The following is a 25,187-nucleotide window of genomic DNA, read 5'->3' on the forward strand; positions in this document are numbered from 1 at the left end:
TAATCTTTTCTCCTCCCCCCCTCCCCTGTGTCGTAGGTGCAGTACTCACCGTTGTCTCCTGTGGCGGCGTTCGTGCTCCTGGTAGAGGAGCAGGTAGACAATCGCTGGTAGGATGTTTAATTCGAGTTCCATGCTGTCCAGATTCCTCATGGAGTGTATAGAGGTGAGCGTTTTCCTGTTCGTGGTCTGTTTCCGCCGTGTTTTTATAGGCGGGGCTCCCCCCCCGGAAAAGGTGGCGGATTGGTGGGTCGTGATAGGGTGGGCGGTACATTGTCTGCCGCCTGTCTGTTGGCGGTGACCGCCGCGCTGTTTGTTTGCCCCGCCGTGGCGGTCGGAGTGTTAAAGTGGCGGGCTGTGTAGGCGGTTCCCGCCAGGGTCAGAATTCCATTTTTTTTACCGCCTGCCTGTTGGCGGGTTGGCCGCCGCTTTAACACCAACCGCCGAGGTCAGAATGACCCCCTGTGTCTCCTAACAACTAAATTATGTGTTTTGAAGAAATGTGTTTCTAAACTTTTAACTGCATTTTAGTATTCATCAATATCTTTATCGTCGTCAGGTGTAAATGTAGGAAGATGTGCAAAAATCTTGTCTTTACATTCCTAACAAACCTTCCAATAACCATTTTTTCCTGTCAGGTTTTAATTTAAAACCATCAAGGTCTCCAAGAAAAACATTGAAAGCCCTAAACCACTCTGTCCACATAATGGGTGGATCTCTGGGTGATGATTGTAGAAAAGGTGGTGGAGGATTGATGAATTGCATGACGGCAACCAAAAAGAAGCACAGAGAGACAAGAAAAAAATGGTCTTAGCTGTAGAAGAAATAAACTGTAGGTTTTAAATGCATGATGATGTATCCAACTGTAGTAAATAAAAGCAAAGAGAAAAAAACTTTCTGGTAAGCTGGATGTACCAAGACACTGGTATTTTCTTTGAAGAATAAATTGTATAAATGTATTTGCCCAACCCAAAATAGACACTAAAAGACTAGCAAATCCAATTTAGGATGGTGGCCAAAGTCATTGGACAGTTTTCTGCAAGAAATTGCGGTACTACTGTGTTTAAGACGGTTTAAGGATGGCCACCAACCCATTTGGTTTGATTTCCTCAAGTGATTGCTGTGTCTTTTAAAATCCTCAAAGAAACTATTTCAAATGCCACATTCCCGATGGCCACCAAACTGCCTGTGTGCTTTTCTATATCAATAACAAGGTTCATACATACGTGTGACATCGGTAATAAGGGCAAAAAACTAAGGGGGTCATTCTGACCCTAGCGGTCGGTGTTAAAGCGGCGGCCAACCCGCCAACAGGCAGGCGGTAAAAAAAATGGAATTCTGACCCTGGCGGGAACCGCCAACCCAGCCCGCCACTTTAATACTCCGACCGCCACGGCGGGGCAAACAAACAGCGCGGCGGTCACCGCCAACAGACAGGCGGCAGACAATGTACCGCCCACCCTATCACGACCCACCAATCTGCCACCTTTTCCGGGGCGGGAGCCCCGCCGACAAAAACACGGCGGAAACAGACCACGAACGGGAAAACGCTCACCTTTATACACTCCACGAGCAATCTTGGCAGCATGGAACCCAAATTAAACATCCTACCAGCGATTGTCTACCTGCTCCTCTACCAGGAGCACGAACGCCGCCGCAGGAGACAACGGTGAGTACTGCACCTACGACACAGGGGAGGGTGGAGGAGAAAAGGTAACGGGCACACACATACGCGACACACCCACCCCCCCCCCCCAAATCCCCACACACCAAAGCAGAGCAACAAGTCAGATTTACACCCCCCAAAACCCCTGGAATAATTCAAAGACAAAATAAAATGATCATTAAAATAGAAGTATATTAAAGCATATTTGAACTGAAGTAAAATATGAGGATCTCAAGCTCGCACTTAACACTTGCAAAGAAGCCTGTCGGGTAGCCAAATCGGACTATTTTACACGTAAAATTAGCGAAGCAGCCAACTCTTCTAGAGAGCTATTTAGAACCGTTAATGTTCTCACCACTCCCTCAGGCACTCCCAAAGTAGAAAATTCTCAAGACTTCTGTAATAAAGTAGCCAAATTTTTTGAATGTAAAGTTCTTGACATTTATTCCAGCTTTAGGTTGGATAAGAAACCAGCTAACCCGTCCCCCCGGTCAACTATTCATCCTCACCCGGGGGTGACAACTAACGGGGTGCCAGACAAGCCACTCTTACTCTCAAAGTTTAAGATGCCCTCTCATGAGGTTTTGTGTAAACTGCTCTTGGAAGGTAAATCTGGCTCCCCTATGGATCCCTGCCCCCCTGCTATCCTCCAATTAGTTCCAGAGCTAGTGGTTTCTATGCTGGCCCCTATTTTTCAGGAAGTGCTTGCAACGGGCCTATACCCCAGGGTATGGAAAGAAACCACTATTATCCCGTTAAAAAAGAAGGCAGCTGGCAAACCCGATGACTTGACGAACTTACGCCCAATAGCCCTTCTCCCCTATGCGGCCAAAATCTTAGAAAAACATCTTAATAAAGAATTGGTTGATTTCCTGTCTGCCTCTAAGGGCTTGGACAGCTCGCAACATAGTTTTCGGAAATCCCACAGCACTGAATCAGCTCTCATTGCATCATCTGACACCATACGCAGACTGGTGGATAAGGGGCAGGGGGTCTTTCTGGTGTTATTGGACCTGTCGGCAGCTTTTGACACCATTGCTCCCCATATCCTGCTAGACCGTTTATATCAGGCAGGTATTAGAGACCAGGCTCTTAAACTGATCGAATCTTTTCTATCTGACAGGTGGGCCACAGTTAGTAGTGGCGACTTTAGATCCCCTGCCTACCTCCTGCCGTGTGGGGTCCCTCAGGGCTCCTCCTTAAGCCCGACGCTATTCAACGTGTACGTAGCACCGCTGGCAGAGCTGGTTCGCTCTTTTGGCTTTATTCCTACTTCGTATGCAGATGATACTCAAATCATCATCCCTATTGATAAAGACCTTGAAGAAGTGGCCATCCGCTTCAACGCCTGTATGACAGCAGTGAATCATTGGATGAAGACCAACTGGTTGAAACTCAACTGTGAAAAAACTGAGATTTTGTGCTTTGGAATTGGAAGGGTACATTGGTCTTCTAGCTGGTGGCCTGAAGAATGTGGGACGCTTCCTGTTCCACGGTCTACCTCAAAAAATTTAGGAGTAGTATTTGATGAGCAACTGTCTTTTAAACCTCAGGTCAATCTGATAATTAAGACCTGTCTGTGGACTATGAAGAAATTTAAAAAAATATTTCCTTTTATTCCACAAGCCTGCAGAACTACTGTCATTTTGGCTTTAGTCATTTCCAGATTGGATTATGGAAATGCGCTTTTACTCAATCTGGATAAAGAAGCTTTGCACAAACTACAGTTGATGCAGAACACTGCTGCCAGGCTTTTATTAAAATTGCCTCGCGGGGCCTCTGTTAAGAGGTGCCTTAAAGATCTACACTGGCTTCCGGTAATCCAGCGGCTCTCTTTTAAGGCTCTCTGCATCACCCACAAGGCTGTCCATGGGATTGGGCCTAAGGCATTAACCACCAAGCTGCAATGGCACAGGCCGAATCGGCTGTTGCGCTCGGCCTGTGCCTATCAAATTCAAACAACCCGCACTAAGAAAGTAAAGTGGGGAGACAGAGCATTTACCATTGCGGCTGCTAAAATCTGGAACTCTCTACCATTGGACATTAGGCAAGAACATAACTATTTAATATTTAGGAAATTGGTCAAGACCTGGCTGTTTCCTCTATAGTTTGGGAGTTTTCCGGTTAAGTTACCCCGCCTCACCCAGTTAGCGCTTCGATGCCCTTAGGCCGGAATGCGCTTTATAAATACTCAATACATACATACATTTAAAATAAATAAATCACAACATGAACAATGTATACATAGTCCAAAAGTCTGGCACATATTGGGTACATGCCATTGTTCGTGGGCCAATGTGCATTAACACATGGGCAAAGCCCACACACGAGACCCGATTCCATTGGAGAGAACACTGCTGGGGCATCAGATAATAAAACCACAGGCACCTCAGGGGGAAGGGAAGAGGGGGCACCTCAGCCACATGAGTCCACAACGCCAGATCCACAAGGGGCCTCCATGCCCACTGTACCATCCTGGGGAGTGCAAAGCCACAGTCTCTCAAGTCTCTACAGTGGGTGGGTTGCCCACTGTACCATCCTGGGGAGTGCAAATCCACAGTCTCTCAAGTCTCTACAGTGGGTGGGTTGCCCACTGTACCATTCTGGGGAGTGCAAAGCCACAGTCCATCTGGTGGATTACAGACTCCATTGGTTATGGAGGAGGGATGGTGCCCAGAGTGCTTCGTGAAGCCCTGCCCGACACAGATCCGGCCCTGCCAATGGGCCAGCGGTGCTTGAGATGAAGGGCCCAGCGGAGCGGTGCTTGACAGGAAGGGCCCAGCGGAGCGGTGCTTGAGATGAAGGGCCCAGCGGAACGGTGCTTGAGAGGAAGGGCCCAGCGGAGCGGTGCTTGAGATGAAGGGCCCAGCGGAGCGGTGCTTGACAGGAAGGGCCCAGCGGAGTGGTGCTTGACAGGAAGGGCCCAGCGGAGCGGTGCTTGAGATGAAGGGCCCAGCGGAGCGGTGCTTGACAGGAAGGGCCCAGCGGAGCGGTGCTTGAGATGAAGGGCCAGCGGTGCTTGACAGGAAGGGCCCAGCGGAGCGGTGCTTGACAGGAAGGGCCCAGCAGAGTGGTGCAGAGACGGCGGGGCCCTGTTCAGCGGTGCTTCTCACGGCGGGGCCCTGTTCAGCGATGCTTCTCACGGCGGGGCCCTGTTCAGCGGTGCTTCTCACGGCGGGGCCCTGTTCAGCGGTGCTTCTCACGGCGGGGCCCTGTTCAGCAGTGCTTCTCACGGCAGGGCCCTGTTCAGCGGTGCTTGTCTTGTGTTCCTAGGGAACCAGATCTGGGCAATCATTCCCGCTCAGTCGCCATCCAACCTATCGCTTGCGGGGCCCTCCTGGCAGGACTCCTGGGCCCCTGGGTGTCCTCCGTCACACCCCAAATGGGGCTGGTGGGGCCCTCCTGGGCAGCTCGCCTGCTGCCGGACTTGTCCGCCCTGCTGCCCTTGCCCCCCTTGGCGAAATCTCTGGGGCCCTTGCCTCCCTTTGTGGATGGGCCAGGTGACGGTGCAAGGGTGGTGTCCTTGGGGGCAGCCGTCTCAGGCCTGTCGCGCCGGCCCTTCACTTTTTTGGTTCTTTTCCCAGGGGGTGGGCTGGCTGTCCCCTTGCTGCTGGCCGATGTTCCTGCCCTAGGAGCTGGTGGACTCCAATAGCCCTGAACGATGGTCCTAGTAGGTGCAGGGCTTGTGGTGGCTGAGGTGCTGTTTGGACACTTACGAGATGGAGGGGGTGGGTCAGGTGATGCAAAGAGGTTAATTTTGGAGAGGAACAACTTTTTAGGAGCAATGGGAAGGGTAGGTGCAGTGTGTATGGGGTGGAGGGAGAGGATGTGGTTGTAGGAGAGTCAAGTGTGCTGTCTTTGGGTGCAGGTGCTTGTGACGGAGGCTGTCGTGAGGTGGATGGCTGTTGGGTGGGTGACTGCCTGCGTTTGTGTGGTTTGGAAGAGAGGGTGACAGACACAGTGGGAGAGGACACAGGGGACGTGTAAATGGCAGTGGGGGTGGTGACTGCACGTGTGCGGACTGTTCTTGTGGGTGTGGTGGTGATGGACGTACTGGCTGATGGTGGTGTGCATGCAGGTGTGAGTGGAGACGTCACAGGGAGGGAGGAGGGAGACGAGGAGGAGGGGGACACAGAGGAGGCAGTGGCTGTTGGCATGTCTGCACTTGGATGTTGCTTGGATGAATGCTTGTGTGATCTGTGGTGCTTATGTCTGGATGAGCTGCCCTTGGGTGTTGAGGTGTGTGCAGGCTGGTCTGTAGGTGTGTCTGGGATAGGCAGAGGAACAGGGGAGTGGGACTGGATTGAGGAAGTTGGAGGGGGGAGGCTAGACACAGGGACAATTGCTGCCATCAGTGCTGAGGCCAGACCGTTGAACGATCGCTGATTGGCAGCCTGACCCGAATGAATGCCCTCCAGGTATGCATTGCTCCGATGCACCTCCCTTTCTACCCCTTGGATGGCATTCAAAAGGGTAGACTGCCCAACAATGAGCATCTGGAGGAGGTCAATGATCTCCGCACTGAGGGCAGCAGGGGTAACTGGGGCAGGACCTGAGGTGCCAGGGGCGAAGGAGATGGCCGGCTTCCTGGCCGAGCGGGCACGGGGCGAACGCTGAGGGGCTGCTGGGAGGGCGGGGCTGGTGCGCTGGGTGGCGGCTGTACCTGTTGTTGCGGTGGGCACGGGTGGTGCCGCCACCACAAGGGAGCTCCCTTCCGAGGATGTGTCGGTGTCGCTGACGTCTCCACGGGCCCCCGTTGTGGAGCCCCCCTCGCCCTCCGTCTCACTGGTGTACTCTGAGTCGGTTGCATGGCCCTCCGGGGCCATGTGAGATGCAGCTCCCTCGTGCGCCGATGCCACTTCTCCTCCGCCTGATGATGCTAATGCACACTAGAACAGGAAACCAAAAAAAGGGGGGGGAGAAGAAAGAAAGACATGTTGAGTGCATGCATTGGCGGCACCGTTGGCAGAGACGACAGACACAGAAGCCCCCTGCCCTACACCGCGCACTCGGGGTACACTACTGAATTATTGTGACTTGGCCTACAAGTCAATGGAAGACAAATGCACACATAGGTGAGGCCCAACCATGGATATCTGTACTTAGCACCCTACAGAGGTGGGGGGTGGGGGCACAGGGCCATGTCTAATGGAGGGGCCTAGCCTACAGAAACCACCCTGGCCTAGAGATAGCCACAGCCCTCCTCCCCCACCCAGACACCTCCACTGTGCGCTAATATAGCAGAATGTGCTGATACTCACCCCCTTGTGTCTGCTGTGATGTCCTCACGCGCCCATCCTCTTGCGGCAGTGGGTGCCCCGTCTGTTGTGGACCCCCAGGGCCAGGACGTCCTTGGTGGTGGCACGCCAAATGTCGATCTTCTGATGGGCGCTGACCTATGTGACATGGACAGGATGGAACAAGAAATATCATCACTTTCCTGCATGGTCGATGTGAGTGGCCCCCCCTCCCCAACCTTGCCATGTGGCACATGCTCTCATCTGTCGTGCGTTGCACTCCCCATTCGCATCCCTCCCCACCATCTTACACCCACCCCACTCAACACAGGCATAGCCCATACTACGTGCTCCCTGTGTACTTACCTGTTGGTCTGGAGGACCGTAGAGTAGCGCATACTGGGGGAGGACCCCATCCACAAGTTTCTCCAATTCCTCAGATGTGAAGGCAGGGGCCCATTCCCCAGTCGCAGCAGCCATTGTATCTCCCAGACCGAGGTCACAGCAGCACTTGCAGTATAGGTCCTCTCCTGTGGATGATCAGGTCTCGAGTGATTAAGCAGTTAGAAAATGGCGATCACGCCCGCGGCGGTGCGTACCGCGGCGGTGCGTACCGCGACCGCCGGCGCACATCGTCATTGGCTCCTGAGACCCATAGGGTTCAATGTTAACCAATGCTGCTTTGCAAGCGGTCTTCGACCGCCTACCGCCACGGTGTGCCACGCCAGCGCATTGACCTCACATCCCATTGTCACACTTCACTGGTCAGGCAGCCGCCATTTCAAGGGCCCACATGGCTTAATTTCTACTGCGTCACACAGGCCTAGGCCTTGCATTGCCACTCATACAAGCCATTCAATGCATAGCGAATCGTGTAATGTGCAAGCTGTGGTTACGTACCTGTGGGTTGCTTGACTCTGTGCTCCATGTTGTCCTTCCTAGGCACCGTCCGCTGGGACTTGCAAGGAGATGGAGGAATCCTCCTGTGTACAGACCGCTGGTGGACCTGTCGACAATGGAAGAACGACATGTCATACTGACATACAGACTTGACCGAGCCACTATACAGGAACTGTGTGCCCAGCTGGAGCCAGACCTGATGTCCCCCATTCGCCAACCCACAGGGATTCCCCCTCTGGTGCAGGTTCTGTCAGTACTCCATTTTTTGGCAAGTGGATCATTCCAAACAACAGTGGCCATATCATCAGGGATGTTTCAGCCTATGTTTTCTAAGGTTTTGTCCAGAGTGTTGTCTGCCCTGATGAAATACATGCGGAGCTACATTGTTTTCCCTGAGGTGGACGATTTGCCTACAGTGAAGGGTGATTTCTATGCCCTTGGACATATCCCCAGCATCATTGGTGCCATGTGGCCTTGGTTCCCCCCAGTGGAAGTGAGCAGGTGTACAGGAACAGAAAAAGTTATCATTCTATTAATGTACAGGTGGTCTGTTTGGCTGACCAGTACATCTCCCATGTAAATGCCAAGTTCCCTGGGTCAGTGCATGACGCGTACATCATGCGAAATAGCAGCATCCCTTATGTGATGGAACAGCTACAGAGACACCGTGTGTGGCTAATAGGTGACTCTGGTTACCCCAACCTGTCGTGGCTACTGACCCCAGTGACGAATCCCAGGACAAGGGCAGAGGAACGCTACAATGAGGCCCATGGGCGAACTAGGAGGATTATAGAAAGAACCTTCGGCCTCCTGAAGGCCAGGTTTAGGTGCCTGCATATGACAGGGGGATCCCTAATGTACTCACCAAAGAAGGTGTGCCATATCATCGTGGCCTGCTGTATGCTTCACAACCTGGCTTTGCGACGCCAGGTGCCTTTCCTGCAGGAGGATGGTCCAGATGGTGGTGTTGTAGCAGCTGTGGAGCCTGTGGAGAGTGAAGAGGAGGAGGACGACGGGGACGACACAGACAACAGGGACAAAGTGATACAACAGTATTTTCAGTAGCACACAGGTACGAATCAACCACGCCATTTTACATTTACTTAAAATCTCCTGCCTCTCTACTGTCTGAGTTCCCCCCCAGTTCCTGTTAACTGAGTTGTGGCTTTCCCTTCCGTTTTCAGAGCTGTGGGCCCCACTGCGTGACCTCTGCTTTGTTTGCCCATGGACTACAGCTGTGTGACAGTGGTATGTTGTCATCACAATGTAACTGCACATTTTGGCACCGTTATGTCTAATACATTTGTTCAAAATACAAGCAGACTCCAGATTTTTTTAGTGCAAGAAGTGATTTATTTCAAGTGCTAAATTTAAGGAACATGATTGTAAAACGGGGATGGGTGATGGTGGAGTAATGTCCATGGCAGAGTCCAGTTCTCAGTCGCACAGGTGCATTGTCCATATGCCTGTGGAAGGATGGAGCAGGGGCAGTTCAAGGTTGGACAGGGTGGCAATGTGGGACAGTGGGATGACATCAGGGGGTATCGTTTGCTGGCGGGGGTCTTGCAATCCTACTCTGTCTTCTTGTGAGATCTCATGTTCCGCTTGCGGGGTGGTTCTTCTTCTGCAGGAGGTGGGGTACTGGCGGCCCGTCGTTGTGTGGGGGCCTCCGGTCCACTAGCGCCGGCGGAGGTGGTAGGCTGTTCCTGGTCCATGCTAGTGACAGGGGCCCTTTGTGGTGCCAAATGGTCCCGCAATGTGGTGACTATCTGGGTTAGGGCCACGACGATGGTCCCCATTGCAGAAATAATGTTCCTCAGTTACTCTCTGAACCCCATGTACTGTTGCTCCTGCGTGACCTGGATCTCCTGGAACCTGGCCAGTACCGTAGCCATCGTCTCCTGGGAGTGGTGGTATGCTCCCATGATGGAGGAGAGGGCCTCTTGGAGAGTCGGTTCCCTGGGCCTGTCCCCCCCGTGTCGCACAGCAGCCCTCCCAGTTGCCCTGTTTCCCTGGGCCTCTGTCCCCTGGACGGTGTGCCCACTACCACTGCCCCCAGGTCCCTGTTGTTGTTGGGGTGGTGGTTCAACCTGGGTGCCCTGTAGTGGTGGACACACCGCTGATTGACGTGTCCTGGAGACAGAGGCATGGGCCCGCTGGGTGGGAGCTGTGCTGGTGTTCCCAGAGGGGGTTAGGTCTGGTGTAGCCTGTGGCTGTCTGTGGGGAACCAACTGTCCCGAGGTCCCCGATGGGCCGGGTTGGTCATCAGGGTCCAGGGAGACAGAGCTGCTGTCATCACTGTGGGCCTCTTCTGGGGGTGGGATGGACATCTCTGGACCCTCCGTGGCGGTGTGGTGGCGTTCGGGTCCTGCAGGGGTATAAGAGTATGGTTATTGCTTCTGTGTGTGGCATTTCGTGTAATGGGTGAGTGGCCGTGTCCCCCAGTGCTGGCATTCCCTTGTGGGGGCTTTTGTGATGGTGGCTTGTGGGGGTGATGGGTGTGTGCAGTGGGCATGCTTTGGGGATGGGTGTCCATGCTTTGGGGACGCACGCAGGGCTAGGTTTTGGGATGGGTGGGATGTGATGGTGAGCCATTTGCAAGGAGTTGGTGTGATGGGGGTGGGGGTGAGGGTGGGGGTATGATTTGGCATGCAGGTGTGGTGGGGGGAATGAAGTAGTGAAGATTTGACTTACCAGAGTCCATTCCTCCGCCTACTCCTGCGAGGCCCTCAGGATGCAGGATGTGCAAGACTTCCTCCTCCCATGCTGTGAATTCTGGGGGAGTAGGTGGGGGTCCCCCGCCAGTCTTCTGCACCGCAATGTTGTGCCTTGATACCATGGAACGCACCTTACCCCGTAGGTCGTTCCACCGCTTCCAGATGTCCTCCCGATTGCGTGGATGCTGTCCCACAGCGTTGACCCTGTCCACTCTTCTTTGCCATAGCTCCATCTTCCTGGCAATGGTGGTGTGCTGCACCTGTGCCCCGAAGAGCTGGGGCTCTACACGAACTATTTCCTCCACCATGACCCTGAGTTCTGCGTCAGAGAACCTGGGGTGTCTTTGGGGTGCCATGGGGTGGTGTGGTTGAGGTGAGGGGTGGTGTATGTGTTGTAGAGTGTGGTGGGTGTGGTGGTGTATAGTGTTTTGTGCGTGGAAATTGTGTGGGTGATGTTGTGATTTGCCTCTGTGTGATGGTGTACTCTATGCTGTGCTCTCTCTCTGTCCTTCACTCGCAATTGTGGCGTAGGGGTTTGTGGGTGATGTGGGTGTGTGTTTTATATTTAATTGGGTGTGTGGGAGTGGTGTGTGTATGTGTCTCAGGTGTGTGTATTTTGAATTATCCAATGTGGTAGTGTTTTGTAAAGGTGTGTGTATTTTGAGCGCGGCGGTATGTACCGCCAATGGAATACCGCGGTTGAAAGACCGCTGCAGAGATTTGTGGGTCAGAATGGTATGGGCGTATTTCTGTTGGCGTGATGGTGGAGGTTTGGTCATCGCCAGTTTCCCGCTGACCTTTGGTGTGGAGGACTTTTGTGGATGTCGGGTTTTTGGCGGTTTGCCAGTTGCGGGTCAGAATGACCGTGGCGGTTTACCGCGGCCGCGGCGGTGTTATGGCGGTCTTCTGGCCAGCGGTATGCGACTTTTACCGCCGAGGTCAGAATGACCCCCTAAATGGCGTCTTAGAACTCTAGTCTACCACAGTTCCACACTCAGTGGCACTGCCAGTGGCCTGCATTACTGACGCAAACAACACAGTCAGAGAGAACTGTGGAAACAAAACTGCAAGTGGCACGGTAATGAAATCAACAGTCTTGCTCACATGCCTGTAAAACGCTAAGTTCAGTATTGGTAAAATCCTTGCTCATTCTTATCACCAGTATTAAGTCGATGGTGCTCACTGTATACAAACACCAAAGAAAGTCATGCTGCTATGATGTTAAGATTTATTCATGTGTACAATTATCAGTACAACCGGCACCTGTGTGATCCACCTTCTTCTGTCCTTTGCCTCCCGACTTCAAATGGCATCATAATGACCTTAGAACTCTTGTGTGGCTTTGTCAGAAGGATGATGTGAGTCTAGATTAGGTCTTGAAAGCAGCCAACCCCTATACCAACCAACCCCTCCCTTTCAGCGTGTGCTGCAGGGCTTAGCCAACCCCTATACGAACCCAAACCCACCCTGCGCACTGCCTTCGGCCATTCACTGAGGGAGTTAGCCACAGTGCTTGACCTGCAGACCCCCACTCCATTTAAATTTGTGCCCCAGGGAGGTGCTGGTTGCCGGGGCTGTGAGGGGGCTGGGTGGTGCCCCAGCATTTCAAATATCAATGCCCCCGGGACTTGGTCCACCCAGGGTCATGGATATTAAGAAGCGCAGGAGCCTGCGCTTAGTTTTTTAAAAACCCTGTTGTGAATTCATAGCAATTTTTTTTAAACTGCTTTTTATTTCGCTGGTGATGTCCCTCTATGAGCTCACCCCCAGAGCTAAGGGGTCAGGGTGTCACTACCCTGGCCCCTTTTCTTTTTTGTTACCTTTTTCCTGGGACTCGGCTAAAATCAAGTCCCAAGATGACTGCCAACACTTCCTTGTTGAAGTGTTGATACAATCAGATCGCAGATCGAGATCGGAAGGGGTCGCAAATCCTCCATATCCTCATATATACAAATCTGGATTTTCTTTAATTGCTCTAAAACTACTGAACAGATTTACACCAAATAACAAAAAGGTCACTTTCTGGGCCAAGAGCTAAGTCAAAGTTTGGTGTAATTCCGTCCAGTGGTTCGGGCGCTATTGCTGTTCAAAACACCTGTGGGAATTAACATTGGAAATGCCCTTTTTTTGAACCCACCTTTTTCTCAGCCCCCACATGATGGATCATCCCGAAACTTTCCAAACAGCAACTGGTGTGACTGTCAAATTTTTTCTGACAGTTTTGCGTAGATTTGTCAACCGGTGCCAACGATATATTCATGTAAAATACTGCTTTTTCTATATAAACTAGGTCCTAACTGTAAGTACCTATGGGCCAGATGTATCATTTTTTATGATTGCGTTTACGAAATTGCGATTTTTAGTGAATTGCAATAAAGTAATCGCTATTAAAATGTATGAAACTCCAGGAGTTTCAAACTGCGATTCGCAAGGGCTCGCAAATCGACCTACCTCATTAATATTCATGAAGTAGGTCGCAATTTGTGAGCTATTGCGAATGGCTATAATCACAGGGATGGTGGCCTGCTGGGCTCAGCAGACCACCATGTCTGTGGTTGCCTTTCAATAAAGCAATCTTTTTTTTTTTTTAAATCAGCCCGTTTTCCTTAAAGGAAAACAGGATGCGTTTAAAAATGAAAACTGAAAAGTTTTCTTTTCATTTTTTAAGAGTAGGCAATGGTCCGTGGGACTACTGTCTGCTCTTAAAAAACATTTTTGCATGAATTCACAAATGGGAAGGGGTCCCTTGGGACCCCTTCCCCTTTGTGAATGGGTCACCACCTGCTTGAAGTAGGTGGTAACTGCGATTGTTTTGCGACCGCATTCACGGTCACAAAACAGTCATACATACCTCTGCGATTCGGTATTAGGAAGGGACGCCCTTGAAACGCCCCTTCCTAATATGTATATATATCTCAAACTTTGGATAGCACTCATAAAAAGGAATATAATAAATCAAATGTGTCTTATATTTTCCATCATTATCAAATTTTTGTCTTTTTAAATGCATTGGATCCACATGAAAAGGCACAGACACAACAATTACCACAGCTACGCAAACAATTTCTTAGTGTTGTTATCCATGTATTTTGTAGTTTTCTTTTCCAAAAAATGGCCTTAAGTTATTGAACTACTTACATTTGGGAACTTACTCTTTTTTTGTGCTCACTCAGGTTTATTCTTTGGCTTTCCTACATGGGTGCCAGTTTCTCTACAAAAGTCTGCATCATTGTCATTGATCAGTCATAATTTATGACAATTTTACATTTCAGAGCCTCACTTACACCAGTATTTATACTTTTTTAGCGCCGCATTTGCGCCGCTTTTCGACGCAAAAGCGGCGCAAAGTTACAAAATACAATGGTATTTTGTAAGTTTGCGCCGCTTTTGCGTCAAAAAGCGGCGCAAATGCAGCGGCTAAAAAAGTATAAATATGGGCCTTAGTTGTTGATTCTTTTGATCACCGAAAAACACCCATACCTTTTGTATGTTCACTTGTGGCATTGATTGAGAAATAAATTTAAATATATAACCCTATGCATTAAATGCTTTGCTTTTTCATCATTTTTGTATGTAAAACTTGCATCTTTTTTACAGCTTCATTGAGCTCAAATATACTGCCTAAGTAGGATTATTCTAATCAGTGAAAACAGATGCCATGTGTCTGCATCAAAAATTGAATGCATGTGAGTCTTTTTATATTAGCTTTTTATATGATTTTCATTACTATTGTGAGAGCTTGGGGGTATTAATTGAGGGATTTGAGCAGCCACCCTAAATAATAACCACAATCCTTGTCGGGGTGAACTGTAAAAGTCACTAAATTAACCTGAGCACAACCCCTCCCTGGTAGCTATTGCGCAGATGGCTTAACTTACAGGTGATGTGTAAAATGTTTATGCAGTACCCAAATAATAATTAGGTTAGAACACAAGACAAGAGAAATCCCAAACCAATTCAGAAACATGGTGTGAATTTTGATAAATAAACTGAAACCAAAAATAACAAAAACCCAATAAGTAGAACCAGAATTATAGATTTATAAAATTGAAGGCTCATATAAGCACAAAAAAGCAGTGAGCGCCAACTGTGATCATCTGTTTGTGCTTGAACAAGAAAAGGGTAAGTCTTAGGGTCTAACATCATGGAGCCTGGGTCGGATATACAGGTATCAGGTTCATCCTGGTGAAAAGATTTATTTTCAGACTTAGAGGGTCATTCTGACCCTGGCGGGCGGCGGGAGCCGCCTGCCTGGCGGGAACAGCCAAATGGGCGCTCCGTGGTCAGAAGACCGCGGATGCCATTCTGGCTTTCCCGCTGGGCCGGCGGGCGACCGCCAAAAGAGCGCCCGCCGGCCCAGCGGGAAAGGCCCTGCAACAAGGAAGCCGGCTCCGAATGGAGCCGGCGGAGTTGCAGGGGTGCGACGGGTGCAGTTGCACCCGTCGCGATTTTCACTGTCTGCTAAGCAGACAGTGAAAATCTTTATGGGGCCCTGTTAGGGGGCCCCTGCACTGCCCATGCCAGTGGCATGGGCAGTGCAGGGGCCCCCAGGGGCCCCACGACACCCGTTCCCGCCATCCTGTTCCTGGCGGTAAAAACCGCCAGAAACAGGATGGCGGGAAGGGGGTCGGAATCTCCATGGCGGCGCTGCTTGCAGCGCCGCCATGGAGATTCAGCCCATGCAGGGGAAATCCGGCGGGAAACCGCTGGATCCCCTTTTCTGACCGCGGCTTTACCGCCGCGGTCAGAATGGGCTGGGAAGCACCGCCAGCCTGTTGGCGGTGCTTCCGTGGTCCCCGGCCCTGGCGGTCTTGGACCGCCAGGGTTGGAATGACCCCCTTAGTTTCTAAAATGGAAGTAAAAAATCCTTAGCTGGGAAAGGCAGCATACTGTGGCCAGAAGAAGGCTCCAATTCATCAGACAGAAGCTAGGGAAGGTGTTGGTAAAGCCATTGACTTTTCATGGGAAAATTCAGATCAGGAGAAGTTTGAGTTTCGCACCTAGAGAAGGTCCTTCGCTGGTCAGGTATTTATCACCCCTTCACCCAGTGAAGATTTATACCTTTGCACTTATTCACTTTTTGGAGCTCAGATTCTTCTAGCGGGGCAAGGCTTGAGGCTATAGACAAAGAGGGCTCCACACAGCTGAATATCTTCTCCATGAGGCATCTTTGAATCAGATTTGCAGAACATAGTGGGAGCAACCTGAATCTTTCGCCCCATGGGCAACACACCTTCATCGAATCAGCTTGGCAGGTTGGTCACAGTCCCTCAGAGCTAAAAGTTGGCATAACATTCTAAGTCTCAGGTTTTAGGAACAGTTAGGTGTACACTTTGACACCAGCCAAAGGTCAAGGACACCTGTCAAAGGTGGGGACAGCACTTGGAGGGGGTCAAGACTTACTCCAGTAAAGGCCAGTTGCGGGATCTATGTCAGGTCCAGTTTGAACTGGTCAGCTGAGGATACAGGAAAAGGTCTCTCTAAGCCTGTTGTGTCCCTGTAGTCCAAAAATGACCCGTGGAGTTCACTTCTGGATATCAGTGAGAGAGCATGTTCAGTCTTCATGGATTTTTTCATAGGTCACAGACAGCAGGTCCAATCCTTTTTTAATCTTACACAGGTCCAGAGGTTCTCTGAGGAGGGTACTGGTGATGTCACATTTTTGGGCAGAGCCAACCTGTAGGTGGGAAAAAGTCCAGGCCACTCCCTTACTAATGGGACAAAGGTTGGGGGGGGGATGCTACCCAATTTTGCAGCATCTCCTGTATGTTGTAGTGCAAACAATCCCAGAGTGCCCCTTTCTGTCTCAAAGCAACATAGTAGCAACTTTGTTCCCCTGTGCAGAGCTCCTAGGCCCACCCAAATGGTTTGGCCCTGGAAGTGTGCAATTGCACCTCTGTGGTAACTCAAAACCGGTTCTGGGGCAGCTCCATTCCCACTGTGCCTTGTACCTGTCTTGCTAGGGCAAAGGAAGGGAGCAGGCGCAGTTGTTAGCTACATTTGACAGTGACAGGGAAGGACCTTTGAACCCTTTAAAGTCAATTAAGTTTCAGGTCTTATCCCAGATTGCCAGCCTGTCAGAGAAAGTGAAAAGCACCCTATACACAAGACCTTTGTCTCAGCTCCGTGAGCATGTTTATACCTCAGGGGACATACATCTCCTGGGTGATAGTTTAAAGATCATGGAAATGGGCTTCTAGGGGGATTTGGCAAGTTGCAGGCAACGTTTTAGAAGTACCTGGTATGCAATATTTCTTACAAATGCAACTCTACTAATGACTTTGGTTTGTATTAAATATGTTAAAAGTATAAGAATGAACTCTCTATCTGTTTTCTGAGCAGAGTTAGCAATATTAAATTTATTATTGTATTCCAACACTTTCAATAGAACAGCTAACCCTGCTATATTCAAGATAGCCTTTTGGGCCTTTTCACAGTAAGGCAATGTTTAACATTAAACTTTGACACGTCTTACTTTAAAATACCTTCTTAGGAGTGACATAATATGTAAAATAATGGTCTAGGCATGTTAAAATGGAGGTCTTTTTAATAGGTCAAATTGGCAGTTTAAACATGCACCACTGTGTTAAACATGGCAGGCCTCCAGTCATGTTTGCACCTTCACTGCAGTAGGTGGTACAAGGGGTGCATCAGTCCAGTGGGGAAAGTTGAATGACAGGCCCTGATACATAAATGACTTTATATACCATCTACTAGGGACTAATGAGTAAGTTAAATATGAAAATGAGATTAGGCCATTTTCAACATATTGAAAGGGGGAACATACCCACTTTATTAGTGGTTATCAGGGGTTAAGTACACAGAGTCCTATAGCCATGAAAAGCAGTTGAGGCAAACATCTGGAGGGAACCAGGCAAAAGCTAATCATTTCCAACAACTTTCATGTTGTAAGGGTTAAGAAAATCTATCTTTTCTGACTCCCAGTCATGGTCACTGTGATAATTTACAGGTTACTATTCAAAAAAATCAGAAACTGATTTAACAGTTTTCTGCTCCCTTCCAAATTACATATATCCCATATATACAGTGCAGTCATATGTCTACATGGAGCATATAATGACAGTAATGTGTCTGCTATGCCAACCTCTCCTCCCATCACCCTATTATCAAATTTGCCATTGATGGGGAAAACTGCAGTCTATTGTATTGCCATATTATTGCCTACAGAAATTATAAAATTAAAAATTATTATAGGATAGTCCAAACTCCATCGTGCAAAGAAATCCCCTTACAATGTGCAATATATCTGATCTACTGTTTAAGAAGTATTCAACCACTTCAAGGCATCTTGCATGACAAATTGACATATGCTTTTAAAAGAATGCCAATGATCAGGCTTCTATTCAGTTAGAAGCCTCTTGGTCAAAATCTGTCAGGAATTATTAACAAAAGAAGAAAGATTAATTACATGGTTTGGTAAAAATATCTTCTGCTAAAATATCAACTTCTTTAATAATTGAGTGGCCTGTAGGAGGTCTCATTGTTTTGTTGATTTGGGTTGTCATATAAAACATTACTATCACCTTCTTATCTGTGTGCAAGATCTTAAAATTATCTTGAGTGGCCAGCCCCATTTTAAGCCATCTTTCCAAATTATCAAACAGGTCCAAAATATATATGGGTTGGTTTGGTCACATTCAACTTTCTTATAACTTGGACATCAGCCAGTTGGTTATAAACTTCTTTAATGGGTTCTTTTGTTTCTAAAATACCTAAATTACAGCTTCTTTCTTTTCAAATCAATTCAATTCAGTTCAATTAAATTATACTTTATTCGGTTATCATAACGATTAAAGCATACCATAAAAATGTACCACAAACTCAATCTAAAAACAATCTCAATATAAATATAGATAAAATAATTAAAATTAAGCTGTTGACAGATGGTTGTACGGTACTGCCATAAAAAAAGGAGAAACCCCATGTGAACAAGACCACAAAGTCCTTAGAAACATCTCTTAGGGACAGCCATGAGAAAATCTCCAGCATTTGAATTTTCGCAGGTACTGCAGTGTCATATATGCAAGTCAGCTGTGGGAACCAAAACACTCTAGAGTTTGTCATCAGAAAATAAAACAATACACTTAAAAATAATTAAACAAATACCCTAGTACTAGTAGTAGTAATATAAAGCTAAATAAAGTGCAAGATCATGAAGGTGCGATTGTTTGACAATATGACAGTGTGATATCAAAAAGTGCAAAATCTTAAAGAGTGAAAAATAGTAAGATTGTTCCAAGAGCAAAAGCCTGACACTAGGCAATGCTGGAATTATAGTATTTTCAACAATACCAACTGCTCATTGTGTCAGCTATAACAAAAGCTTGGATCACATATACTAAACATTTAGTAGAAAGTGACTAACAGCAAATACAGTTGGGCCAGAAGGTTTTTTTTTTTTTTAAGATGCTCAGGGCAACTAAATAGCAGGTCACCCCCAAGTTTAGGCATGCAAGGCATATCCACTTACAGCAGAAGCCAAGCTATTCCGAGCGGAAGAACAGGAAATGCTCCTCTGTCTCTGGAACCAGTCCACAAGCTTGGCACAAATTAGAGGTGAGGTGTTTATTCCATCTACTTGTGAGTGATTTCAGAGGTAAATTACTCAGTCAAAAGTGGACATACAAACTCTCGGTCAGAGGATGAGTGATGTTATCCAAGAATAATTCAAAACACAGGTTGATCCTAAAGTCAAAGAACTGGTTTGTTAAATACCAGTTATCCCACTCACAACATGTTTTTCAATGACATAAGTCCAATAACAGGATTTTAGACCTGCAACTTCAACGTTAGAGATACTTCTTGAGTCCTCCCATAATTAAATCAGACCTAGTATCTTGAACCAGCTTTATACAAACTTCAGGCATGAGACCTTCATAGCGGTGTTCAGATTCACCAGTTCCCCCGGAGAATCCCTATAGTCGATTAACTCTGGTGTAGAGGCTTCAGTTGCACCATATAAGAAATTCTATTGGTACATACATCAAGGCGAGTACTAGCCAGGACTGAAATTAGCAATCTAAAAATTAATAATATAAAAATTGTTCTCTGCTGTGGACAGCTTTTGGAAATCAGCATAACCCCAAATTTCAGCTCCAAAAAGTGCAGCACTTTGTGCCTTTACATGATAAACTAAACAAAAAAGCAAATGTAAGGACCCGGCCCAAGGTACCAGTTTTTGTATTGAAGCCTGCTTAGAAGTGTCATGAGGCCTGTGCATGGACTCACTATAGTTATGCCTCATTTTTTTGCACTCTAGACATTACAATGTCTTTGCCTTGCATTGTTGTACATTGCACATTTTTTCTTTCATGCCATTGTTTTGAAACACACTGTAATTTCACTTGCTGTGCAGCCACTTTCTGTCCATACATTCTTCGCCTGCTTAGTGGGCACAACAAGTGCCAGGTGTTGTTTTCTGGTCACCCAGCAATCATTCTCAGGCTTTTATAGACATAACACAGGAGCTTTTCACTGTCTCAAGCTAACTTCATAAATTAGGTCCCATAGTTTTATTTTTAGAGAGGAGAATTCCAGCAGAGCTGGCATATCTGGGGAACAGCTGTCCTCCAGGGCATTCAGGCTGTGTAAACTGGGTTTACACTTTCCTATGAGGACCTCTTAACTTCCTAAACAGAGGTATGGGGTTCTCGACTCCCAGAGATCATAAATAATAATAATAAGCCTTCCTGTGCATACAATTACAGGGTAAGCTCAGGCCACTAGATTTGCAATGTGGTGGTACTATTTGTGTTATACACTTTTCTAACTGCTATTCTGATTTTCATAATTATTGCAAGTATTTTAATCACATCTGATTTGCTTCATAATAGACTATGTTAGTTGCAATAAATATATTGTGTACTTTCATTGTGTCTTTTTTACTGTTGATGTGGATGTGTATGACGGAGACAATGTATGAAAAGTATTGACCTGTTTCCCGCTTTTTCCTGAGAAAGGTGGCTAGAGAGTTGTGCCTTTTGGGTTACCGCTATTACTTGTCACTCTGACAGGTTAGGAGGGCAAGTAAGGCACTGTGAGCTATTCAGGTATTTTAGTGTGACAGTACTGATTTGGTAGAAGTGGTGCAGCCCCTGCATTCTAATGTCCTGTTGTCCCAAGGCACAGTTCTGCAAAAGCAGACTCCCTGTGACAGAGTGGGGACAATTTGTGCCCTTCATCTACCAAACTAAACAACTTATCGAGGACCTGGCTTGCGAAGATCTTCTGCAGATTAACAATTAGATTTATAGGCCTATAATTAGATGGACTTGTAAACAGGGATTATCTCAGCTCCCCTCCAGGGCTCAGGGATTTTTCCACCCGTAGCAATGGCATCCAATAAAAGATTGATGTAACTAATCCAAACTTGGGGGTCTGATTTAAACAGGTCACCAAGCAGTTTAACAGGGCCTGGAGCTGTAGCTTATTTGACGCGGCTTATAGTGATGGAAGTATCCTCTAGGCCACTGGTTTCCAACCTTTTGACTCTGTGGACCCCCACTTTATCATTCCTGGAGCCCAAGGACCCCCACTGAATCTTTATTGGAATCCGGGGACCTATCCCGTTAAATTTTATTTAATTTTCTAAGCAGTCGTGGACCCCCTAAGAAGGCTTTGTAGACCCCCAGGGGTCCCTGGACCACAGGTTTGGAACCACTGCTCTAGGCTAAAACATACTACACTACCCTCCCATACATGTTGTGTATCCTTTGGGAAGATTCTCGGTCTGAGGCAAGGGAGCACATTGTAAAATGCCACTTGAGCATACACTGTGGAAAAATGAGCAACCCACTTCTCAGGCTATACGTGATAATGATAGGTGCTTACACTGTCAATACTTTCATGGGATATTAAATACCAAAAAAATGTATTATCCTTTTGTTTTGCAGCACACAAGAACGTTCTGACAATTCTATTAATCCCAATTACTTTTGGTCTTTGCAAGTTCCACTTTAGAGTTCTGCTGGGCCTCTAATATCCTCTGTACATATACACCTTTTAACAGTGTTCCTTAGCAGATGCTTATCTAGTTTGCACTCAGAATTAAACCATTTTATTTCCTTCACATGAAGTATTTGCTTATGTTCAAAATTTCTGTCAAAATATATCTTGTAATTTAACAAAACAAACTTGGATATCAAACATAGGGATTTCAGTAACAAGGAGCCCTTCATAATCAGAGAGAAACGCCATGTAACAGTAGTAGATTACTGAGTGTAATTTATAATCCAACAGTACATGTGTGGCAAAGACTCTCGTATGATTATTAGCTAGTATAGATTCTGGTACCACAGCGTGGCAAATGATTAAAAACACTCTGAATGCATCCCCAGACAAGGATGTGCTGAGAGGGTTGAGATCATTATCCATGCAGCTTTCAATTTTCATATGAACAGGCAGTGGCCATATAGAAGAACATAATAATGAACACTTGTATAGGGTCCCCCTTTGAAGGTAGATGTCCTGTTGAAATTGGAATGAGTACGTGCGTTGCAGACCCTTGGGCCCCATCCAACAATCTTGAATGCTAGCTAGAGGGCTATAAAGGAATAATAAAGCTGATGTTTACCAGTTAAATTAGGTATATTCCATTTTTCTTCCTCCTGTTCTACTAGTGTATTAATGTGAGATACCTTAAAAACTCCTTCCACTATAACTTTTTCATATTGTTGGTGAAATTCAATGAGCTTGTTGAGAAGAGCCAACTCAGGTGCATTATTACTAGCAGGTGTTGATCTTAACTGGGCATTAAATAGTACAGCATTCAAACCATAGGACGATTTGAAGGAAATCCATAGTAAACCAGGAGAATCAACCATCAATAAAGTATGCAAACACAGAACTTTATTGTTCACTGAGATTACCCGCCAGCAGCCATCCCAAATTCTCCACTTGCAGTATTGGATTAACACACCAATTTATATCAGTACTACTAGCTAGAGCTGCAACATTGGTCCCAAAAGAGTCAGCGGTTAAGGCTGGAGGCCCCTGCTACCTCAGTCAGTCAACTGAATTCAGACTTGATTCCTCAATTCCTGCAGCAGGTCCAAGCGCAGGCGGCCTCAATTGGGGAAAATGCCTTGGATTATCAGAGATACACTGGATGATCAGTAGAGACAGTCATTAGAAATTGGGTCTCTAGTTGACAGAGGTATGCATCCTGTCAAAGTAGGGACCACAATCCTAGTCAGGGTAAGTCACAACAATTATCCTGTGCTCACCATCCGGTAGCTTGGCACAGAGCAGGAAGGCTTAACTTAGAAGGCAATGAGTAAAGTATTTGTGTAATACCTCATACAGTAACACAGTGAAAACACCACAAAAAGTACCCCACATCAGTTGAGGAAAATAGATAATAGTTACCTGAATAAAATAAGACCAAAATGCTAAAGACCCAATATGCACAAGTCAAGATATAATTTGTTAAAGTTTTAGAGGGGCCTTAATCCAGAAGAATCAGGGGCTGCGTCTTTTTAACACTCAGTATCAGGGATGTGTAAAAAATAACGATGCAGGGGGGCCACAGAGGAGGTGATGAATCAGAAAGTAAAGAAATGCATCAGTTTTTCCGGCACAGCGGAGGTGATGTGTTTGTTCTTTGCTCTTGGGCAAAGTGATGCGTTGATTATCAGGTGTAAAGCCTTGCCCCCTCACTGCGGTGCAGGAGTATTTTGACACCCAGGAACGATGTGTGGAAAATCCAAAATGCACTGCGATGACAAAACAGGCTCTGCGTCAATTCGGGAGGTGCTGAGGTGATTTTTCAGCAGTGAGATAAGCGCTGCACCAATTATTGGAGGATTTGTGTCAATTTTCCAGTGGATTTTCTCCCTCTGGTGAAGTCTTTGATGGCCCCAAAACATCTTAATAGGAGGTAAGCTCAGTCTGAGCCCTTGGAGATCACTTGTGGGAGAAGGCAAAGCCCAGTCAGGGGCAGCAGGCAGCAGGGCAACAAGCAGGAGAGTAGTCCTTCCAGAAATGCAGTCCAGATGAGTCGTTTGGGCAGCATGGCAGTCCCACTGAAACAGTCCATTTGTAGGTCCAGAAGTGTCTAATTTGATGGGGCCAGAGACCCAGTATATATATCCAAATGTGCTTTTGAAGTGGGGGAAACTTCAAAGAGTGGTTTTGAAGTGCACCAGTTCCCCTTTCAACCAGTCCTGTCTGCCAGGAGATCTGTGGGGGGGGGTTATCAGTTCTTTGTGTGAGGTCAGGTCACTAGCCTTTGAAGTGTAAGTGAGAGCCCCTCTCAACCTTCCTGCCCAGGAAGACCCATCAGTATGCAGATGAACGCTGATGCAGCTTAGTGTCCTCTGTTTATGCCAGTCTAGGTGGAATGCACAAGGGAAGCTGTCAACCAGCACTGACCAGACATGGATTGGAAACAGGCTGTAAGGCACAGAGAGCAGTAAGTGCAGAGATATGCCTAGTTTCTAAAAGTGGCATTTCTCAAATAGCAATGTTAAATCCAACTTCGCCAGTAAGCAGGATTTCTCACTACCATTCCACCCATACCAAACATGATAATGCCACTCCTTTCAGATCAGAAATTACCACTTAAAAGTATATAAGGGAATTTGCAATGCTGGGGCAACGAGGAGGAATACTTTTATTCTTTCTTGTTTTTTGCTTTTTCTATGCGTGCTGCATTCTTCTGCATGCATACAAAGAGCAAAATGGCAGAAATTATTGTTTATGTGCGGGAAGGTGGCCCTTCCTGCACATAAACAATCATTTGAAAATGACGCTTTGGCACTTTTGTGTGTGCTGCATTCTGCATTGCACAAATACTTTACTTATTACCTTCTAAGTAAAGCCTGCCTGCTCTGAGCCAAGCCACCGAAGGGTGAGCACAGGATTATTTAGGTTGTGTTGTGTCTTACCCTGACTAGGATTGTGGTCCCTACTTTGACAGGGTGCATACCTCTGCCAACTAGAGACCCAATTTCTAATGACTGTCTCCACTGATCATCCAATGCATTCTGCAGCACCCACAGAAGTGCCAAATCGCCATTGGTAATTGTTATGTGCAGGAAGGGACACCTTCCTGCACATAAACAATCACATCCCTCACCGTAGACATTCTTGCACAATGGTGCAAGGATGCCTGCGTTGGCAGCTAAATTTAGCACCAGCGCAGGGGACAACACATGGGTGCACCATATTCAATTAAATACAGCGCAACCCTGCATTGCGAAAATGACAGAGCGTGGCGCTGACAATTTTGGCATAGCGTCGTGCTCCGTCATTTTCCTATATATATGGGCCTGTGTGTCCTCAAAGCACCAGGTGGCAATTTATGTACCAGGGTCACGTAAACTACCCTCCTGAAAGTATCACCATGGTCAAAGTAAGATGATTTCCCCAAAAGGTGTGAAAGTTACCGATCTAGGTGCTTAGTGACAGGAATCGCTATTGCCCCAGAAATAGGTGCACAATAAGCGGCCTGATCTGATGAGCAAGCGGGGGTCTTTCAGCATACAAGCAATCAGAAGTCCCAGCAACGGACATGGAAGATTTAGGCCCATATTTATACTTTTTTCAGCACCGCATTTGCGTAATTTTTTTGAAGCAAAAGCAGCGCAAACTTACAAAATACAATTGTATTTTGTAAGTTTGCGCCGCTTTTGCATAAAAAAATGGCGC

The sequence above is a fragment of the Pleurodeles waltl genome, chromosome 8, assembly GCF_031143425.1.
Source record: "Pleurodeles waltl isolate 20211129_DDA chromosome 8, aPleWal1.hap1.20221129, whole genome shotgun sequence".
NCBI classification, from domain to species: Eukaryota; Metazoa; Chordata; class Amphibia; order Caudata; family Salamandridae; genus Pleurodeles; species Pleurodeles waltl.